Source organism: Ranitomeya imitator, chromosome 1 (genome assembly GCF_032444005.1).
Source record: "Ranitomeya imitator isolate aRanImi1 chromosome 1, aRanImi1.pri, whole genome shotgun sequence".
Classification (NCBI taxonomy): Eukaryota; Metazoa; Chordata; class Amphibia; order Anura; family Dendrobatidae; genus Ranitomeya; species Ranitomeya imitator.
This window is the reverse complement of record NC_091282.1, coordinates 636,098,009-636,114,523: the sequence shown is the minus strand read 5'-3', so window position 1 is coordinate 636,114,523 and position 16,515 is coordinate 636,098,009. Positions and strand designations below refer to the sequence as shown.

Below are 16,515 nucleotides of genomic sequence, written 5' to 3'. Positions count from 1 at the left end.
TTGTTTTCAAATCTCGGCCCTGTTGCCCGGGCGCTCGGCCTCCCCGTCCCTCCCTCCAGCGGGGAGGAGAACAAAGGAGGGCTCGAGGCTTCTCAACCTACCGCCCAGACCCACATACCCCGGGGAGGGGTGTGTGAGCGCACAGGAGAATGGTACCCGGGACGGCCTTTCGCGTACGCGGGGGGCTTCTTATTTTTCCTCGGCAGGCAGCGGCAGGGCAACAATCGTCGGCGCGAGGCCGGGCGTCTTTTTCCTGGGCGACGGAGCGAGAGGGGCTCCCCGCACCCTCCCGACGTCGCCCGCCCGCTGTCCTCACGTGCCCTCACCGTCCCCACCCTGCGGAGCGCCCTGGCGAAGCAGAAAGAGACCTACCACCGCCCCCATCACATTCGGTACCCTTCGGGGATTTGGCGGGCGGCTGGCCTCCTGATCTGCACCTCATCGGTATTTTTCACTCGCCCATTAAAGATCCTTCCACAGGTTCATCTAGGGAAACCTTGTTACGACTTTTACTGTCTCTAGATAGTCAAGTTCGATCGTCTTCTCGGCTCTCCACCATGGGTCTTGGCCGAACCCGGCGGGGCCGATCCAAGGACCTCACTAAACCATCCAATCGGTAGTAGCGACGGGCAGTGTGTACAAAGGCCAGGGACTTAATCAATCGAGGGAGAGAAGCCAGATAGGAAGCCCCGCAGCGGGAAGGGCACCCGGAGGAAGGGAAATCCTCCTCGTCGTCCGTGCCAGCAGGCGGGCATCCCGGGGCGTCACCTTGCGGAGGAAAAAAAGGAGCCTGAACGGCGAGTGCAGTGCCACTGGGGAGATCGTGCACGCTGTACGGTGCGAGGCGGCCGATGCGGAGGGTGTCTGGAAAAAAACCCACCTTGCACGGAGAGGGCGAGGTGACTGGCCTCCGGAGGACGCCACGGCTCCCCTGCCTCGTGACCCACCGCTCCCGGGGCGACACACAGAGTCGCTGCTGGGGAGAGGGGCCAGGGCGGTGGGGGGCCTATGCGGCGCCACCATCTGGCTTAGACCCGGCCTCCTGATCGGAGGGCATCCGTTGTAAAAACCACCCCTTGCGCGGGGAGGGCCGTAGGTGACTGGCCTTCGGAGGACGCCACGGCCGCCCTGCCTCGTGACCCACCGCTCCCGGGGCGACACACAGAGTCGCTGCTGGGGAGAGGGGCCAGGGCGGTGGGGGGCCTATGCGGGGCCTCCGTCTGGCTTAGACCTGCCTCCGCCGAGGGGGGTCCTCGACCCACCGGCGGACGGGCGCGAGGAGTGGGAGAGGGGGGCTGGCCGTCGGGGTCCACCGCGGCTCAGGCGCAGAGCCCGCCAGCGACACGGAGGTCGCGCGGGGGGCGCAGTTGGCCTGGCCGTGTCGGCGTCGCCCTCCGGCGTAGTCCCTCGTCCCGGGCCCTTGCCCGTAACCTCAAAGGAAGCCAACCGAGCGGCGTCTCCCCCCAAAGCCATGCCTCCGCTGTTGAGAACAGAAGAAGCCCGGGGAGTCACCTTGCGGAGAAAAAAATAAAAAAAAAAAAGGAGCCTGAACGGCGAGTGCAGTGCCGCTGGGGAGATCGTGCACGCTGTACGGTGCGAGGCGGCCGATGCGGAGGGTGTCTGGAAAAAAACCCACCTTGCACGGAGAGGGCGAGGTGACTGGCCTCCGGAGGACACCACGGCTCCCCTGCCTCGTGACCCACCGCTCCCGGGGCGACACACAGAGTCGCTGCTGGGGAGAGGGGCCAGGGCGGTGGGGGGCCTATGCGGCGCCACCATCTGGCTTAGACCCGGCCTCCCGATCGGAGGGCATCTGTTGTAAAAACCACCCCTTGCACGGGGAGGGCCGTAGGTGACTGGCCTTCGGAGGACGCCACGGCCACCCTGCCTCGTGACCCACCGCTCCCGGGGCGACACACAGAGTCGCTGCTGGGGAGAGAGGCCAGGGCGGTGGGGGGCCTATGCGGGGCCTCCGTCTGGCTTAGACCTGCCTCCGCCGCGGGGGGTCCTCGACCCACCGGCGGACGGGCGCGAGGAGTGGGAGAGGGGGGCTGGCCGTCGGGGTCCACCACGGCTCAGGCGCAGAGCCCGCCAGCGACGCGGAGGTCGCACGGGGGGCGCAGTTGGCCTGGCCGTGTCGGCGTCGCCCTATGGCGTAGTCCCTCGTCCCGGGCTCTTGCCCGTAACCTCAAAGGAGCCCCAACCGAGCGGCGTCTCCCCCCCAAAGCCGTGCCTCCGCTGTTGAGAACAGAAGAAGCCCGGGGCGGCAGTTCGCCGGGTACTCCCCTTCGCCAAAACTCTTTTTGCCCCACTCGTCTCTCCCTTTTCCATCCTCCCTTCTCGCTCTGGGGCGTCCGCTTGGTCTCTCTCTCTCTCTCTCGCTCTCTCCCTCTCGCGCTCCCTTCCGAGCCGCCTCGGAGGACGTCGGACGAGCGGGGAAGGCGACGGCGTTCGGCCGGGCACACCACGCGGTGAGAACCCACTCCGCCTGCCTCCCCACGCGTCTGTCGTCCCCCCACTATCGTAGGGGCTCGGGAAAAGACTGGAGAACGCGGAGCTCGGCGGTGGCGTGGAAGCGCCACCCACCGCCGCCGCTCTCGCCGATGCCCACCGCGGAGGCCGCCCATCGGACGCTGGGTGGGGGTCGGCACGGGCCTCCGCGGGCGAGCTGCGCATCTGGAAGTCAAAGGGCCGCCCTCGGAGAAGATCGTTGTGCTACCCCGCGCAGGGAGCGATTCGGACGACGGGCCCCCACGCCGAGGTGGGTGGGCGCCCCGCCATTCGCCCGCGCGGGTCGTCGGACCCCTGCCGTACCACAGTTCGGGTCAAACTCCCCCTCTGCACGGCAGCCACCGTCCTGCGAACGGGAGGCGACTGCCGGCGTGCACGCCCAAGGATGCGTGCCTGAATCCCGGGGGGGTAAAAGAGGAAGGAGACCACCCGCCTTAGACCGACGCGGGCTCCAAAGCCCGGGCCGAGCGAGCGGCACCACCTCCCCACCCGGGAGCGCTGAGCCAAATCGATCGGAGGAAGAGCCGGTGGGGGGCATGGGTGAGAAACCCCACCCGCTGCCATCCTTCCCCTCGGGGAGACGGGGAAGAAACATGCCCGATAGTCCTGGAGGTACCTCTCCGACACGCTACGGGCGCCCTCGAGACGGAATCCGGGTCACAGTGCGATTCTCTCATAGGTCTCCCCGGTGGCGTGGAAGCGGGAGACATCCGACGCAGAGAAACGCCAAGCCTGCTCTGAGGGGACCGAGTCAGGGGGTGCAATCCGCCCTCCTGGAGCCCTCCTCGGGACGAAGACTCCAGATCTGCCTCCCTTCTGACATCCGTCACCCTCGGAGAACCAGAACACGCTTGGGGAGGGTCCGTTCAGGCTCAGGCGACCCGGGAAACGCGTCTCTGACTTGGGGCAGACGACCGGCAAGAGTCCCCCTGGAGCCGCGGAAGCCTGGTGTCGACGCGAGGGCGGACTTCCATGCAAACAGGGGGGTACTCGCCAAACCGCCTACCCGACTTGAGGAACCACGAAAACATCGGAAATCAGTCGGGCCCGAGAGGTACCCCTCTCTCCTATATCCTGCAGCTGGTGTGCAAAAGTGGGTATTTGCATGGCGAAACACCGACCCCCACTTTAAGGGAGCGAAGCCGAAAAGTGTCCGACTTCCTGGAGCTGTGCGGCGGATCCGGCGGCCAGAAATTCCTCATTCCGGTTCTATTTTTTTTTTTTTTCGATTTTGCGAAATTTGGCGGCCAGGCGGCGTAGCTGGGGCCTGGACTAGCCCGAAACACCTGGAGCCGGCGAGCGGAACGAATTTCCCAACGTTCTGCGGCTCCCGGAAGCCAAAAACGCATCGCCGAAAAATTTCAAAGTCCCAAGGACTCGTTCTTGAAAATCGATCCGGGGGCCATGGAAGTGTCCTCGGTACAGCTTCAGAGCTTTCCCCCCGCCTGGAAGTCTGAAAGTTCTATGTTTGTTCTAAGTGGAAAATCGCGTTTTTTTCAGTGTTCCACCCATCAGACCCAAACTTTGCCCACGCTTAGGTCTCTGTCTCGGGGTGCTTTACAACATATTGACGCCCCTTTAGGGTGGAAGTAGGGGAAAGGGGTCATTTTTCACAAAATCGGAAATTTCTCAAAATATTTCTAAGTGTCAAGGACACTTTTGGAAAATCTTCCCCAGGCTCCTGGAAGCCTCCTCGGTACGCCTCCTGCGGTTTCTCCCTGCCTGGAAGTCTGACACTTGTCTGAAATTTTTAGAGTATGAAAATGCGGTTTTTCACCCAAAATTCGACTTTGCGCCCATGACTCGCAAACTTCACCCACATTTGGGCGACTGTCCTGGGGTACCTCACAACATATTGACGCCCCCCTGGCGTGGGAGTAGGGGAAACGTGTCAATTTTCACAAAATCGTGATTTTTTCAAAATATTTCTAAGTGTCAAGGACACTTTTGGATAATCTTCCCCAGGCTCCTGGAAGCCTCCTCGGTACGCCTCCTGCGGTTTCTCCCTGCCTGGAAGTCTGACACTTGTCTGAAATTTTTAGAGTATGAAAATGCGGTTTTTCACCCAAAATTCGACTTTGCGCCCATGACTCGCAAACTTCACCCACATTTGGGCGACTGTCCTGGGGTACCTCACAACATATTGACGCCCCCCTGGCGTGGAAGTAGGGGAAACGTGTCAATTTTCACAAAATCGTGATTTTTTCAAAATATTTCTAAGTGTCAAGGACACTTTTGGATAATCTTCCCCAGGCTCCTGGAAGCCTCCTCGGTACGCCTCCTGCGGTTTCCCCCTGCCTGGAAGTCTGACACTTGTCTGAAATTTTTAGCGCATGAAAACGCGGTTTTTCACCCAAAATTCGACTTTGCGCCCGTGACTCGCAAACTTCACCCACATTTAGGCGACTGTCCTGGGGTACCTCACAACATATTGACGCCCCCCTGGCGTGGAAGTAGGGGAAACGTGTCAATTTTCACAAAATCGTGATTTTCTGAAAATATTTCTAAGTGTCAAGGACACTTTTGGATAATCTTCCCCAGGCTCCTGGAAGCCTCCTCGGTACGCCTCCTGCGGTTTCCCCCTGCCTGGAAGTCTGACACTTGTCTGAAATTTTTAGCGCATGAAAACGCGGTTTTTCACCCAAAATTCGACTTTGCGCCCGTGACTCGCAAACTTCACCCACATTTAGGCGACTGTCCTGGGGTACCTCACAACATATTGACGCCCCCCTGGCGTGGAAGTAGGGGAAACGTGTCAATTTTCACAAAATCGTGATTTTCTGAAAATATTTCTAAGTGTCAAGGACACTTTTGGAAAATCTTCCCCAGGCTCCTGGAAGCCTCCTCGGTACGCCTCCTGCGGTTTCTCCCTGCCTGGAAGTCTGACACTTGTCTGAAATTTTTAGAGTATGAAAACGCGGTTTTTCACCCAAAATTCGACTTTGCGCCCATGACTCGCAAACTTCACCCACATTTGGGCGACTGTCCTGGGGTACCTCACAACATATTGACGCCCCCCTGGCGTGGAAGTAGGGGAAACGTGTCAATTTTCACAAAATCGTGATTTTTTCAAAATATTTCTAAGTGTCAAGGACACTTTTGGATAATCTTCCCCAGGCTCCTGGAAGCCTCCTCGGTACGCCTCCTGCGGTTTCCCCCTGCCTGGAAGTCTGACACTTGTCTGAAATTTTTAGCGCATGAAAACGCGGTTTTTCACCCAAAATTCGACTTTGCGCCCGTGACTCGCAAACTTCACCCACATTTAGGCGACTGTCCTGGGGTACCTCACAACATATTGACGCCCCCCTGGCGTGGAAGTAGGGGAAACGTGTCAATTTTCACAAAATCGTGATTTTCTGAAAATATTTCTAAGTGTCAAGGACACTTTTGGATAATCTTCCCCAGGCTCCTGGAAGCCTCCTCGGTACGCCTCCTGCGGTTTCCCCCTGCCTGGAAGTCTGACACTTGTCTGAAATTTTTAGCGCATGAAAATGCGGTTTTTCACCCAAAATTCGACTTTGCGCCCGTGACTCGCAAACTTCACCCACATTTAGGCGACTGTCCTGGGGTACCTCACAACATATTGACGCCCCCCTGGCGTGGAAGTAGGGGAAACGTGTCAATTTTCACAAAATCGTGATTTTCTGAAAATATTTCTAAGTGTCAAGGACACTTTTGGAAAATCTTCCCCAGGCTCCTGGAAGCCTCCTCGGTACGCCTCCTGCGGTTTCTCCCTGCCTGGAAGTCTGACACTTGTCTGAAATTTTTAGAGTATGAAAACGCGGTTTTTCACCCAAAATTCGACTTTGCGCCCATGACCCGCAAACTTCACCCACAGTTAGGTCACTGCCTTGGGGTACCTCACATCATATTGACGCCCCCCTGGCGTGGAAGTAGGGGAAACGTGTCAATTTTCACAAAATCGTGATTTTCTGAAAATATTTCTAAGTGTCAAGGACACTTTTGGAAAATCTTCCCCAGGCTCCTGGAAGCCTCCTCGGTACGCCTCCTGCGGTTTCTCCCTGCCTGGAAGTCTGACACTTGTCTGAAATTTTTAGAGTATGAAAACGCGGTTTTTCACCCAAAATTCGACTTTGCGCCCGTGACTCGCAAACTTCACCCACATTTAGGCGACTGTCCTGGGGTACCTCACATCATATTGACGCCCCCCTGGCGTGGAAGTAGGGGAAACGTGTCAATTTTCACAAAATCGTGATTTTCTCAAAATATTTCTAAGTGTCAAGGACACTTTTGGAAAATCTTCCCCAGGCTCCTGGAAGCCTCCTCGGTACGCCTCCTGCGGTTTCTCCCTGCCTGGAAGTCTGACACTTGTCTGAAATTTTTAGAGTATGAAAACGCGGTTTTTCACCCAAAATTCGACTTTGCGCCCGTGACTCGCAAACTTCACCCACATTTAGGCGACTGTCCTGGGGTACCTCACAACATATTGACGCCCCCCGGCGTGGAAGTAGGGGAAACGTGTCAATTTTCACAAAATCGTGATTTTTTCAAAATATTTCTAAGTGTCAAGGACACTTTTGGATAATCTTCCCCAGGCTCCTGGAAGCCTCCTCGGTACGCCTCCTGCGGTTTCTCCCTGCCTGGAAGTCTGACACTTGTCTGAAATTTTTAGAGTATGAAAACGCGGTTTTTCACCCAAAATTCGACTTTGCGCCCATGACTCGCAAACTTCACCCACGTTTGGGCGACTGTCCTGGGGTACCTCACAACATATTGACGCCCCCCTGGCGTGGAAGTAGGGGAAACGTGTCAATTTTCACAAAATCGTGATTTTTTTTCAAAATATTTCTAAGTGTCAAGGACACTTTTGGAAAATCTTCCCCAGGCTCCTGGAAGCCTCCTCGGTACGCCTCCTGCGGTTTTCCCCCGCCTGGAAGTCTGACATTTTTTACAGTGCGAAAATACGGTTTTTCGCTCAAAATTAAACTTTCCGCCCATGGAACGCACACTGTGCCCCCACCTTGGAGAGTCGCTATGGCGTACTCAGGGTGACTATTAAGCCCACAGACAACCTCCACAGGCCGACTATTAAGCCCCCTCCGTCTTCCGCAGGGCCGACTATTAAGCCCTCCACCGACTTCCGCAGGGCCGACTATTAAGCCCCCCTCCGACTTCCACAGGGCCGACTATTAAGCCCCCCTACGGAGTCCACTCAGCCAGCGACTGAAACGTGGTGAGCGGGGTGTGCGCATCCCGGCCGCGCCCAAAGTGCTTCGCCGCGGTCATGGCTGTCGCCACCGAAAACGGCAAATGTTTGTTTCGGCCAAGCTGCAAGGATACATCTCGGAACACAAAAACCAAACCGGTGGGGACATCCTACAGAGAAACACCGAGCCTGCTCTAGGGGACAGGGACAGAAGGCCGTTCGCCTTCCGAGAGCCCTCACCTGGGTGAGGACCCAAGATGTGCCCTTCTGACAGTGGTTACCTCCAGAGAACCAGGACCCCCGTGGGAAGGGTCCTGCCAAGCTCGGGTCGCCCAGATTCGCCTCTCTCACTCGGGTCACGCGCCCAGCCAACGTCCGCAGAAGACTTCCGATAAACACCGAGCCTGCTCTGGGGGGACAAAGACAGAAGGGCGTCCGCCTTCCGAGAGCCCTCACCTGGGTGAGGACCCAAGATGTGCCCTTCTGACAGTGATTACCTCCAGAGAACCAGGACCCCCGTGGGAAGGGTCCTGCCAAGCTCGGGTCGCCCAGATTCGCCTCTCTCACTCGGGTCACGCGCCCAGCCAACGTCCGCAGAAGACTTCCGATAAACACCGAGCCTGCTCTGGGGGGACAAAGACAGAAGGGCGTCCGCCTTCCAAGAGCCCTCACCTGGGTGAGGACCCAAGATGTGCCCTTCTGACAGTGATTACCTCCAGAGAACCAGGACCCCCATGGGAAGGGTCCTGCCAAGCTCGGGTCGCCCAGATTCGCCTCTCTCACTCGGGTCACGCGCCCAGCCAACATCCGCAGAAGACTTCCGATAAACACCGAGCCTGCTCTGGGGGGACAAAGACAGAAGGGCGTCCGCCTTCCGAGAGCCCTCACCTGGGTGAGGACCCAAGATGTGCCCTTCTGACAGTGAAAACCTTCAGAGAACCAGGACCCCCGTGGGAAGGGTCCTGCCAAGCTCGGGTCGCCCAGATTCGCCTCTCTCACTCGGGTCACGCACCCAGCCAACGTCCGCAGAAGACTTCCGATAAACACCGAGCCTGCTCTGGGGGGACAAAGACAGAAGGGCGTCCGCCTTCCGAGAGCCCTCACCTGGGTGAGGACCCAAGATGTGCCCTTCTGACAGTGATTACCTCCAGAGAACCAGGACCCCCCGTGGGAAGGGTCCTGCCAAGCTCGGGTCACCCAGATTCGCCTCTCTCACTCGGGTCACGCGCCCAGCCAACGTCCACAGAAGACTTCCGATAAACACCGAGCCTGCTCTGGGGGGACAAAGACAGAAGGGCGTCCGCCTTCCGAGAGCCCTCACCTGGGTGAGGACCCAAGATGTGCCCTTCTGACAGTGATTACCTCCAGAGAACCAGGACCCCCGTGGGAAGGGTCCTGCCAAGCTCGGGTCGCCCAGATTCGCCTCTCTCACTCGGGTCACGCGCCCAGCCAACGTCCACAGAAGACTTCCGATAAACACCGAGCCTGCTCTGGGGGGACAAAGACAGAAGGGCGTCCGCCTTCCGAGAGCCCTCACCTGGGTGAGGACTCAAGATGTGCCCTTCTGACAGTGATTACCTCCAGAGAACCAGGACCCCCGTGGGAAGGGTCCTGCCAAGCTCGGGTCGCCCAGATTCGCCTCTCTCACTCGGGTCACGCGCCCAGCCAACGTCCGCAGAAGACTTCCGATAAACACCGAGCCTGCTCTGGGGGGACAAAGACAGAAGGGCATTCGCCTTCCGAGAGCCCTCACCTGGGTGAGGACTCAAGATGTGCCCTTCTGACAGTGATTACCTCCAGAGAACCAGGACCCCCCGTGGGAAGGGTCCTGCCAAGCTCGGGTCACCCAGATTCGCCTCTCTCACTCGGGTCACGCGCCCAGCCAACGTCCGCAGAAGACTTCCGATAAACACCGAGCCTGCTCTGGGGGGACAAAGACAGAAGGGCGTCCGCCTTCCGAGAGCCCTCACCTGGGTGAGGACTCAAGATGTGCCCTTCTGACAGTGATTACCTCCAGAGAACCAGGACCCCCGTGGGAAGGGTCCTGCCAAGCTCGGGTCGCCCAGATTCGCCTCTCTCACTCGGGTCACGCGCCCAGCCAACGTCCGCAGAAGACTTCCGATAAACACCGAGCCTGCTCTGGGGGGACAAAGACAGAAGGGCGTCCGCCTTCCGAGAGCCCTCACCTGGGTGAGGACCCAAGATGTGCCCTTCTGACAGTGATTACCTCCAGAGAACCAGGACCCCCCGTGGGAAGGGTCCTGCCAAGCTCGGGTCACCCAGATTCGCCTCTCTCACTCGGGTCACGCGCCCAGCCAACGTCCGCAGAAGACTTCCGATAAACACCGAGCCTGCTCTGGGGGGACAAAGACAGAAGGGCGTCCGCCTTCCGAGAGCCCTCACCTGGGTGAGGACTCAAGATGTGCCCTTCTGACAGTGATTACCTCCAGAGAACCAGGACCCCCGTGGGAAGGGTCCTGCCAAGCTCGGGTCGCCCAGATTCGCCTCTCTCACTCGGGTCACGCGCCCAGCCAACGTCCACAGAAGACTTCCGATAAACACCGAGCCTGCTCTGGGGGGACAAAGACAGAAGGGCGTCCGCCTTCCGAGAGCCCTCACCTGGGTGAGGACCCAAGATGTGCCCTTCTGACAGTGATTACCTCCAGAGAACCAGGACCCCCGTGGGAAGGGTCCTGCCAAGCTCGGGTCGCCCAGATTCGCCTCTCTCACTCGGGTCACGCGCCCAGCCAACGTCCACAGAAGACTTCCGATAAACACCGAGCCTGCTCTGGGGAGACAAAGACAGAAGGGCATTCGCCTTCCGAGAGCCCTCACCTGGGTGAGGACTCAAGATGTGCCCTTCTGACAGTGAAAACCTTCAGAGAACCAGGACCCCCGTGGGAAGGGTCCTGCCAAGCTCGGGTCACCCAGATTCGCCTCTCTCATTCGGGTCACGCGCCCAGCCAATGTCCACAGCGGATTTCCGACAAATTTTCACTGAAAATTCAACTTTGTGCCCATGAACCAGACACTTTACCCACACTTGGGTCTCTATCTTGGGGTACTTTACAACATATTGACGACCCATGAGGTTGAAGTAGGGAAAATGTGAGATTTTTTTTTTTTACAAAATCGGGATTGTCTCAAAATTTTTCTAAATGTCAAGGACCCTGCCTGCAATTCTTCCCCAGGATCCCTGGAAGTGTCCTTGACATAACACCTGAGATTTTTCCCTTTCTGAATGTATGACACAACAGGATTCGAACCCGAGACGCCAGCTCGGCAAGGCCGCAGCGCTAACAAGTGAGCCACCGTGCTTTGACTAGGATCGATGGATCCAGTTAGTACCCAATCCGTTACAGATATGACTGATCGACAGCCGTGTAGGTGCCACCCCCTGGGGCTGAGTCATCCCCCGTGATGCCGTATAGGCGATTATGGCAGGTGGATCCGGTCAGGTGCCACCCCTGGGGCTGAGTCATCCCCCGTGATGCCGTATAGGTGATTACAGCAGGTGGATCAGGTGAGGGATATATCATCAACCCTACGGATGTTTAGCGACCGTGGAGGTGCCACCCCCTGGGCTGACTCAACCCCCGTGGTGACCTATATCATAGTACGGCAAAACACATCCGGTTAATTTCAATCACCTCAGCTGGCGTCTTTCACCTGCGTGGCTGACTCGCGCGGAGGAAAATCATTTGCCACAGTTCAAGACACAGAGAAACACGGCACTTTAATAAACTATTACGAGACGCTCTGTTTGACTGCGGGAAACCCTTCGCAATGGAGCGGTGAGTAGAAGACATTTGTCGGCCACGTAGAGACACATGAATGTACCTTGTAGTGGAGTTGTACACTTGCTGGCAAGGTGACCGGTTTTATTGCTTGTGTCTCCCCCGCAGGCACCCACGGACACCACTTACATGCCCCGTGTGCCACAGGGTAACCAAATATATATCCACACATCTGAGAAGGGTATGCCTGAGGTCACACGGTGATTCGGAGATAAAAACCGTCATAGCCTCCGCAAAGTATCAACTTCGCTGTATCGCCAACAAGGGGACAACAATCCAATTCAGTGAGCTCAAGCCCCTCCAATCCTTGGAGGAGACTGTAGCCTTCTTAGAAGGTCGCGGCTTTTTGATAGCAAACAAGCCTAGGTTTGAGTCACAAATCACACCACTGACCTGTGAAGGGCCCGCTCAGGTACCAACTGACAATCCGGAGCTCCGCCCAGGCTCCATGCCAGAGCTAGATTCAGATGTGATGGATGTGCCTTTCCTTTTACGGCCGGGAGACAGTCTGGAGGGAGACCCGTGCCCCCCGCCAGAGCTAGATTCAGATGAGATGGATGTGCCTTTCCTTTTACGGCCAGTAGACAGTCGGGAGGGAGACCCATGCCCCACGCCAAAGCTAGATTCGGATGAGATGGATGTGCCTTTCCTTTTACGGCCGGTAGACAGTCGGGAGGGAGACCCGTGCCCTGAGCCTGACCACACAGGGAGCATTTCTGACCGCATAGGCAATGAGGAGGTCATGGATGGCAGCAATTTAAGTATCCAGAAAAGGGAATGGAAAGACAAAAACCGCACGGCTACCAAGGCCGCCGGATTGTACAAGCGTCACTCATTGAATCACCCCATGTTAAAGGGGTTCCACTCGTACCTAACAGTTACCCATGGGGTCCCAAACTGTCAACAGGAGGTATCAAACGTAGCACGGTTTCTATTTTTTGTGAACCCAAAATCTGTAACTCTGGAGTACCTCGTAAAACCAAACCAGGTTAATAATTTTTTTCAACAACTTGGAAAACTCCATCTATCGAGCCAGACCTCCCTCAAAATGTTGAAGCATATACGGAGATTTACCATGTATCAGATGAGGGCTACCAAACTGAGACTAGAGAATCCTCAACTTTATAAGGCATGCGAAGTGTTCATGAATTTTACAACAGACCTTCAGAAATCATTGTACAAGGGAGCCTGCCGAGAGTCTGTAAGTAAAAGGTACACCGTTCAAAAGAGCCAATATTCAGCGCATTGTTACCAAACCTTGGATGTTGGTTAATTGCCTTTATTTTTCCCCACAGGTACGATCTATTGATGAAGCCATCAAAGTCACCCAAGGACTGCCAGATTATACTGGAGGAGGCAAGGCCAACATTTCTAGCTAGCATCGAGGCTGTGACAGATGGCGGATCAGAAGTAGATCGCCGGGAAGTGGTACTGTACCTCGAGGCCCTTCTGATTCTAAAACATCTCCAAAGACCAGGTGTTGTTCGTAACATGACGGTAAGTCGTCGGGCCCTGTGGGTCAGCGGTATTTGCTGAACCGGTTCAATATTTTTCCACCTTTTTTTTTCACATCGTAGGTTTCAGAGTGGAATGAGAGGATCCATCACACGTACCAAGGAAGACGCAAGACAATTGTGGGTGTGAAGACTCACAAGTGCTCCACCTCTCAGGTAGCAACTTTTGTACTTTCAGAGGAAGAGGAATCGGTAAGCTTTTCTCAAAGCCAGGGAACCCAGGCAACCCCACTCATTGTGGGGAGCAAAACACTCTCTTGTCCCCATGTAAAACCTTTTGGAGGGGTGCCCCCAGACTGGAGAGTAACATATATATATTTTTTTTCTTTTTCAGTGGTTCAATGCGTATGCGGAATATGTCAGACCGGTCTTTACCTTTGGCCGAAAGATTATCACAAACTTTTTCGTGACGTGTACCGGGAAGGTCATAAAAAATCCATCCATGAGACTCAGACGATACCATTCAAGGTAAGGTAGCCACAAGTCAAGTGACCCACAGCCATAAGTAGCAACCGGTACTAACAATGTGCTTTCCTCCGTAGCTACAACCTCCCAAACATCACCAGCCACCTTGTACGGCGGATTTGCGAGACATGGACTTTGTCACAATACACAGATTGCGAAAAGCGCTTGTTTGCACGCTACTTGGCACATACAAACGATGTGGCCGAGAGAGTTTACCGGGAGAAGACCCTGACCGATATGTGCCGTGCCCAAGAGCTAGTGTTCAACGCAGGAAATCATGAGGACGCAAAAATTATGTCGCCAGTAATGGCATCAACCAGTGAATTGGATAACGAGGTGGTAGACCTCACGGAAAGTGATACCGAGTCATCCGATTCTACTGAGGAGTATAGTCTCAAGAATATTCGGCTCATCCCAATCAGGAGAACAAAGCCCTTGTGAATATGTCAATTTTTATCTGACATTAATAAAATTATTCAAATGTACATTCATCTTTGCCTCTTTGACTTGCCTCACTTTTCTCCCACTTTGGGGACCCTTTCGGGGTACTCTGCAACATATTGAAGCCCCTCTTGGGTGGGGGGTAAGGGGAAATGTGATTTTTTTTTTTCTCAGAAAATTGCCCAAAATTTTCCAAGTGTCAAGGACTCTTCCAGAAAAGCTTCCCCAGGCTTCTGGAAGTGTCCTCGGTACACCTCCAGCGGTTTCCCCCTGCCTGGAAGTCTGACACATGTCTGAAATTTTCAAAGTGTGAAAGTATGGTTTTTCACCCAAAATTCAACTTTCCGCCCATGAACCACAGACTTCACCCACACTTAGGTCACTGTCTTGGGGTACACCTCCAGTGCTATGTCACGGTCATCACTGTTGTCACAAAAAATTGACTTTTGTTTAGGCCAAGCAATTTGAGGACGGCACGGCAGCCAGCAGCCCGTACGGTACAGGGGTTGATCAGACCCCCGTACGTCCGGTTGTGGTCTCCGTGCCCCGAAGGGGTTCCCGCTTCTCGCCTGCACCAGGCACGGCAGCCAGCAGACCGTACGGTCCAGGGGTGGGTCAGACTCCCGGACGTACGGTTGTGGTCTCCGTGCCCCGAAGGGGTTCCCACTTCTCGCCTGCACCAGGCACGGCAGCCAGCAGACCGTACGGTCCAGGGGTGGATCAGACCCCCGTACGTCCGGTTGTGGTCTCCATGCCCCGAAGGGGTTCCCGCTTCTCGCCTGCACCAGGAACGGCAGCCAGCAGACCGTACGGTCCAGGGGTGGGTCAGACCCCCGTACGTCCGGTTGTGGTCTCCGTGCCCCGAAGGGGTTCTCGCTTCTCGCCTGCGGCAGGCACAGCAGCCAGCAGACCGTACGGTCCAGGGGTGGGTCAGACCCCCGTACGTCCGGTTGTAGTCTCCGTGCCCCGAAGGGGTTCTCGCTTCTCGCCTGCGGCAGGCACAGCAGCCCGTACGGTCCAGGGGTTGATCAGGCCCCTGTACGTCTGCCCGTGGTCTCCGTGAGTCTTTCGCCCCTATACCCAGGGACCACACCTATGGCCATTTAGCTCAGTTGGTTAGAGCGTGGTGCTAATAACACCAAGGTCGTGGGTTCGATCCCCGTATGGGCCAAGCACATCTACAAACGCCCCTATACCCAGATGACCAATTTGCACATCAGGGTCGCTGCGGACCTCCACCAGAGTTTCCTCTGGCTTCGTCCTGCCCAGGCATAGCTCACCATCTTTCGGGTCCTATCGCGCACTCATGCTCCACCTCCCCGACAGAGGCGGGCCGATGGTGCACCCGCCGTGTCAACCCCCCGGAGCGGGCGGCGGGATCCCACCTCGGCCGGAGCGCCCCGGCCTTCACCTTCATTGCGCCACAGGGTTTCACGTCGCAACGGGGGGAGTGACGATGGTAAACCCCATCAGGTGGGCCCAGGGCAGGTGAGTCTGGCCTTGGGGGGACGTAAGGGATAAAGGAGAAGAGACCATCAGGGCACGGAGCCTCAGGCCTCCCTCGTTGTCACCCTTGCGAGGGGACCCCAGCTGCGCCATGGAGGCGATAGATGGAGGGGCAACCCTCAGACAGGCATAGCCCCGGGAGCACCCCGGGGCCGCAAGGTGCGTTCGAAGTGTCGATGATCAATGTGTCCTGCAATTCACACTTAATTCTCGCAGCTAGCTGCGTTCTTCGACGCGCGCGCCGAGTGATCCACCGTTAAGAGTCGCGCTTTCTGGTTTGGGGACACTCGGAGGCGCCCCCCTTTTCACTCTCGTGTCAGCCGGCCGCAAAAGACTGGGATGCTTTGGAGGGTTGTTTTCAAATCTCGGCCCTGTTGCCCGGGCGCTCGGCCTCCCCGTCCCTCCCTCCAGCGGGGAGGAGAACAAAGGAGGGCTCGAGGCTTCTCAACCTACCGCCCAGACCCACATACCCCGGGGAGGGGTGTGTGAGCGCACAGGAGAATGGTACCCGGGACGGCCTTTCGCGTACGCGGGGGGCTTCTTATTTTTCCGCGGCAGGGCAACAATCGTCGGCGCGAGGCCGGGCGTCTTTTTCCTGGGCGACGGAGCGAGAGGGGCTCCCCGCACCCTCCCGACGTCGCCCGCCCGCTGTCCTCACGTGCCCTCACCGTCCCCACCCTGCGGAGCGCCCTGGCGAAGCAGAAAGAGACCTACCACCGCCCCCATCACATTCGGTACCCTTCGGGGATTTGGCGGGCGGCTGGCCTCCTGATCTGCACCTCATCGGTATTTTTCACTCGCCCATTAAAGATCCTTCCACAGGTTCATCTAGGGAAACCTTGTTACGACTTTTACTGTCTCTAGATAGTCAAGTTCGATCGTCTTCTCGGCTCTCCACCATGGGTCTTGGCCGAACCCGGCGGGGCCGATCCAAGGACCTCACTAAACCATCCAATCGGTAGTAGCGACGGGCAGTGTGTACAAAGGCCAGGGACTTAATCAATCGAGGGAGAGAAGCCAGATAGGAAGCCCCGCAGCGGGAAGGGCACCCGGAGGAAGGGAAATCCTCCTCGTCGTCCGTGCCAGCAGGCGGGCATCCCGGGGCGTCACCTTG

The 16,515-nt window shown here is 56.9% G+C and overlaps 1 non-coding gene across 1 annotated transcript; it reads right to left on the bottom strand.

Annotated features, from left to right (window-relative positions):
• Positions 1 to 15,514: 15,514 nt before the first annotated feature.
• On the bottom strand, positions 15,515 to 15,666 carry LOC138660013 (5.8S ribosomal RNA). Its single transcript, XR_011317518.1, has one exon. It is a non-coding gene; the product is annotated as a 5.8S ribosomal RNA (ribosomal RNA).
• Positions 15,667 to 16,515: the final 849 nt, after the last annotated feature.